Raw genomic sequence first — 5,000 nt, 5'->3', positions numbered from 1 at the left:
CCTCCCAGTCCTGTGCTGGCATAAGAGACACTATAAACTGGTCGCAAAGCAAGGTCCTTGTGACAGTACCCATGCAATGCATCTGAAAAGACGCATGGTATTTCATGGTAACCGTTATCCCACTGACAAAGCAGCCTATTGTTGGACTGTCAAAAAAGGGTGAGCGAGCCAGCCAGGAGTCGAACCTAGAATCTTCTGATCCGTAGTCAGACGCGTTATCCATTGCGCCACTGACCCACCACCTTTATCTCATGCCATTAACAGGCCTGGAGCCAACGTCAGGAAGGGGTCCAATGAGGGGTCTGCTATTAAAAGCTTCGAGATGGAGGCGTCACATGTTGGGGATCTCGGTTGCTTTGTTTTTATGGCAAGTTGTGGTGTTGTTAGGATATTCCCACAGATCCTGTGGCACTTTCTCAGTGGAAGATCTGTTATCCAGGGTCAGAGACATCTCCTCTCCTGGAGGAAAATTCAAGTGTTAGTGGCCCTGCTTGAGCAGTTGCTGCAAAATGTGGTAGAGGCACACAGTCAGGCTTGATGGGAAAGAGTGAGCAAACCAGGACCTGAGCTGCCTGGGTGAAAACCAGGAATCCTGACCACTTTTTTTTTTTAGAGACTATTTCAGGCATTTTGAGGAAAAAAAGAGACAATTTAGCATTTTTGAAACATTTCATTGACTCTTTTTTTTTTTTTTTTTTTTTAAACAATAATGCTTACAGCACCTGGTATTCCCAGGCGGTCTCCAATCCAAGCACTAACCAGGCCCTACCCTGCTTAAATCCTGACCGCTAGACCATATGGGAACTTCCTCGTGCCTCGAGCAGGCCATTTGGCTTTTAGTGTGCGACCACCCCCTTCCTTAAGAATATGGGAATGAGCTGAAGAGATTGTTTATTGAATTTGATTTCATCAGGCTCATTGGAGGGAGCTCTCATTTGCCTCGCCCATGGGGTTCAGTGTCCTCCCAGTCCTGTGCTGGCATAAGAGACACTATAAACTGGTCGCAAAGCAAGGTCCTTGTGACAGTACCCATGCAATGCATCTGAAAAGACGCATGGTATTTCATGGAAACCGTTATCCCACTGACAAAGCAGCCTATTGTTGGACTGTCAATTTAAAATATTATTCAACTAATCCAATAATAATAATAATAACAAAAATGATGGGCTAATAAAAGGAAATGATAAAGTGGCTATGGGCTGGCAGCGAAGCAAAACAGGGTGTGCGAGCCAGCCAGGAGTCGAACCTAGAATCTTCTGATCCGTAGTCAGACGCGTTATCCATTGCGCCACTGGCCCACCAACGAGTGGGCGGATGGCTTGTCGGTGTCTGACTGTTCAGAGGCCTGACATAACACCTACTTTATCTCATGCCATTAACAGGCCTGGAGCCAACGTCTGGAAGGGGTCCAATGAGGGGTCTGCTATAAAAAGCTTTGAGATGGAGGCGTCACATGTTGGGGATCTCGGTTGCTTTGTTTTTATGGCAAGTTGTGGTGTTGTTAGGATATTCCCACAGATCCTGTGGCACTTTCTCAGTGGAAGATCTGTTATCCAGGGTCAGAGACATCTCCTCTCCTGGAGGAAAATTCAAGTGTTAGTGGCCCTGCTTGAGCAGTTGCTGCAAAATGTGGTAGAGGCACACAGCCAGGCTTGATGGGAAAGAGTGAGCAACCCTTCCCTGGTGGTCTAGTGGTTAGGATTCGGCGCTCTCACCGCCGCGGCCCGGGTTCGATTCCCGGTCAGGGAATGAGCTTTTGCCCTCTTGTAGCAGTCGTGATTGCAAAAAGGCGGACTACACACTCAAGCGCTGACGGCCTCGTCGAGAAGCATGGCCAATTAAATGTTTGCGTGTGAAAAAGACCTCCTTCGAGCCGGAGTCGAACCAGCGACCTAAGGATTCCCAATTTGCCACCTACAGTCCTCCGCTCTACCAGCTGAGCTATCGAAGGCACACCGGCTTCGGACAGAACCTAAACCTATCAGGTTTCGTGAGCTGCGCCTGCTGGCTAAAAGTGCTAGAGGCACAGAGACACGTCCTGTCCGTTTCCATAAGTGAAGCAAAGACAACACAAACTTCCCATACCGGGAGTCGAACCCGGGCCGCCTGGGTGAAAACCAGGAATCCTGACCGCTAGACCATATGGGAACTTCCTCGTGCCACTAGCAGGCCCTTTGGCTTTTAGTGTGCGACCACCCCCTTCTTTAAGAATATGGGAATGAGCCGAAGGAATTGTTTACTGAATTCGATTTCATCAGGCTCATCGGAGGGAGCTCTCATTTGCCTCGCCCAGGGGGTTCAGTGTCCTCCCAGTCCTGTGCTGGCATAAGAGACACTATAAACTGGTCGCAAAGCAAGGTCCTTGTGACAGTACCCATGCAATGCATCTGAAAAGACGCATGGTATTTCATGGTAACCGTTATCCCACTGACAAAGCAGCCTATTGTTGGACTGTCAAAAGAGGGTGAGCGAGCCAGCCAGGAGTCGAACCTAGAATCTTCTGATCCGTAGTCAGACGCGTTATCCTTTGCGCCACTGGCCCACCACCTTCATCTCATGCCATTAACAGGCCTGGAGCCAACGTCAGGAAGGGGTCCATTGAGAGGTCTGCTATAAAAAGCTTCGAGATGGAGGCGTCACATGTTGGGGATCTCGGTTGCTTTGTTTTTATGGCAAGTTGTGGTGTTGTTAGGATATTCCCACAGATCCTGTGGCACTTTCTCAGTGGAAGATCTGTTATCCAGGGTCAGAGACATCTCCTCTCCTGGAGGAAAATTCAAGTGTTAGTGGCCCTGCTTGAGCAGTTGCTGCAAAATGTGGTAGAGGCACACAGCCAGGCTTGATGGGAAAGAGTGAGCAACCCTTCCCTGGTGGTCTAGTGGTTAGGATTCGGCGCTCTCACCGCCACGGCCCGGGTTCGATTCCCGGTCAGGGAATGAGCTTTTGCCCTCTTGTAGCAGTCGTGATTGCAAAAAGGCGGACTACACACTCAAGCGCTGACGGCCTCGTCGAGAAGCATGGCCAATTAAATGTTTGCGTGTGAAAAAGACCTCCTTCGAGCCGGAGTCGAACCAGCGACCTAAGGATTCCCAATTTGCCACCTACAGTCCTCCGCTCTACCAGCTGAGCTAAAGCTGGGGAACAATAGTCTGTTTGAGGAAGGGAAGAGGGAAAAAGAAGGGGAAGAAGGGGAAGAAGAGGGAAAAGGAAAAAGAGAGAAAAGAGAAGGAAAAAAGAGAAAAAAATGAAAGGAAAGGGAAAAGGTAAATCCACCTTTGACCCGTCTGTTTGATTTTTGGTAGATTGCTATTCATATTTTTTAGAAAATTGCCTTTTTATATGTTTCATTGATAAATCACTGACGTGAACGACGTCGGTTCGAATCCCACCTCTGACAAGTTTAAAATCACCCAATATCTTTTCTAATCGTTTCTTAATGAATGAACGAACATAAATGTATAAATGTCATGTGCTTTTATGCCTTAACACTTATTTTATAAAAACTTATTTCTCATTGTATGGATACATGTTTATATTTATTTATTACCCATATGAATATGGAGTTCCTTCAAATGTACTATATTAGATGTAGGTCTATAATAATAATAATAATAATAATAATAAATAGTTAAGGTGGATTTTTGCAAAAGTGTTTTGACTCAGGCTCGCAGAATGATTAATGATAAAAAGTTATTACTGTATTCATATGTGTTATTTGTATGTATGTAATTTACATATTTGCTTGAGAAAAGTACCCAATTCATCAATACAATCTAATTTAAAATGAAATAAAATAGAATTGAAAGAACTGCAACAATGTAATTGTCTTCTCTGAGTGAATGTTGGCAATAAATAAAGGATTGCTGTTTTAATATATTAAACATTTATTGCAAAATATTCATCTTAATTATCTCTTTCTCTCACACACACAGTAAGCATGGCACATATAAAAAAGAATTGAACAATTAAATATAAAATAAATAAATAAACCAAATAAAAAAAGAAATAAAGGAAGAAGATTCTGGTCAACTGGTAACAAAAATATATAAAAGACAAAATCAGGCTCACACCAAAAAACTGTAATATACAGTGTTTTTTCTGTTATGTTAATTATTTTTGAAATGCCAGACCAGACCTATATGGGATGAATATTGAACAGTTTATTTCTTATCTGCCCTCTTCCTCCGCATCTCCTCCATCCACTGGTGAAGTGAAATACCAGCATTTTGGGGAAAGTATATGTACCCATAATACTGGCTGTGGCCACGACAACAGTCTGGCCACTGGGCAGGGGGATGATGGTACTGGCCTGCTGGGAGTTAAGTGTTTGTCCAGTTTCATTCCTCAGTCCCACCAAGTACTCTGCCAGGCTGTCCACTCTGTCCATCCCTGGGATACTGCGCTCATCCTCAGCCTGTTAAATATATGCATATGAAGAGTTCAGATGCAAAAACCTCTAAATGCCATTTGAAATTTTCTTCTTTAATGATGATTTTTATCAAACTTGTATATTTAAGTTCAGCAATTTCACTTAAATAACAATTAATAGGTAATTATCATTGTCATTTAAGTGAAATCACTGAACTTAAATATACAAGCTTGATAAAAATTGTCATTCTAGAAGAAAATTTCAAATGGCACCTAGAGGCTTTTGCATCGATGCAACTCTTCATAAAGAGTTCTTTATATATGAACTCTTCATATATAAAAATAAAATAACAACAATATCACAGGCAGAAAAATATTACATCTTTCACACTGTTTACATGTCACAAAGGACCTACCAGTTCTTGCTGTGGTGCTGCTGGAGCCATGGCAGGTGTCCCAGAGGGACTTGTAGTTGTAGCAGTGGGAAGAGAGGCTAGGACGATCAGAAAGTACGGAGGAGCAGAAGCTAGGCTGGTGGGCACAGCTGTTGGGGCGGAGGGTGCAGTGGTGTCCTCATTGGAAAACTGTTAAATGTAATAATAATAATAATAATAATAATAATATATTATTAT

The 5,000-nt window shown here is 43.6% G+C and overlaps 5 non-coding genes across 5 annotated transcripts; 1 reads left to right on the top strand and 4 right to left on the bottom strand.

The window, feature by feature from the left end:
• Positions 1-164: 164 nt before the first annotated feature.
• trnar-acg (transfer RNA arginine (anticodon ACG)) lies at positions 165-237 on the bottom strand. Its single transcript has one exon. It is a non-coding gene; the product is annotated as a tRNA-Arg (tRNA).
• A 988-nt stretch (positions 238-1,225) lies between these two features.
• Positions 1,226-1,298, bottom strand: trnar-acg (transfer RNA arginine (anticodon ACG)). The gene has a single exon. It is a non-coding gene; the product is annotated as a tRNA-Arg (tRNA).
• Positions 1,299-1,677: 379 nt separating this feature from the next.
• On the top strand, positions 1,678-1,749 carry trnae-cuc (transfer RNA glutamic acid (anticodon CUC)). Its single transcript has one exon. It is a non-coding gene; the product is annotated as a tRNA-Glu (tRNA).
• Positions 1,750-1,864: 115 nt separating this feature from the next.
• trnay-gua (transfer RNA tyrosine (anticodon GUA)) lies at positions 1,865-1,951 on the bottom strand. The gene is given in 2 exon segments: positions 1,865-1,900; positions 1,915-1,951. It is a non-coding gene; the product is annotated as a tRNA-Tyr (tRNA).
• A 125-nt stretch (positions 1,952-2,076) lies between these two features.
• On the bottom strand, positions 2,077-2,148 carry trnae-uuc (transfer RNA glutamic acid (anticodon UUC)). Its single transcript has one exon. It is a non-coding gene; the product is annotated as a tRNA-Glu (tRNA).
• Positions 2,149-5,000: the final 2,852 nt, after the last annotated feature.

Source organism: Pimephales promelas, chromosome 5 (genome assembly GCF_988280905.1).
Source record: "Pimephales promelas chromosome 5, fPimPro1.hap1.1, whole genome shotgun sequence".
Lineage (NCBI taxonomy): Eukaryota > Metazoa > Chordata > Actinopteri > Cypriniformes > Leuciscidae > Pimephales > Pimephales promelas.
The sequence above is the reverse complement of the archived record's forward strand: the minus strand, read 5'-3'. Positions and strand labels throughout refer to the sequence as shown.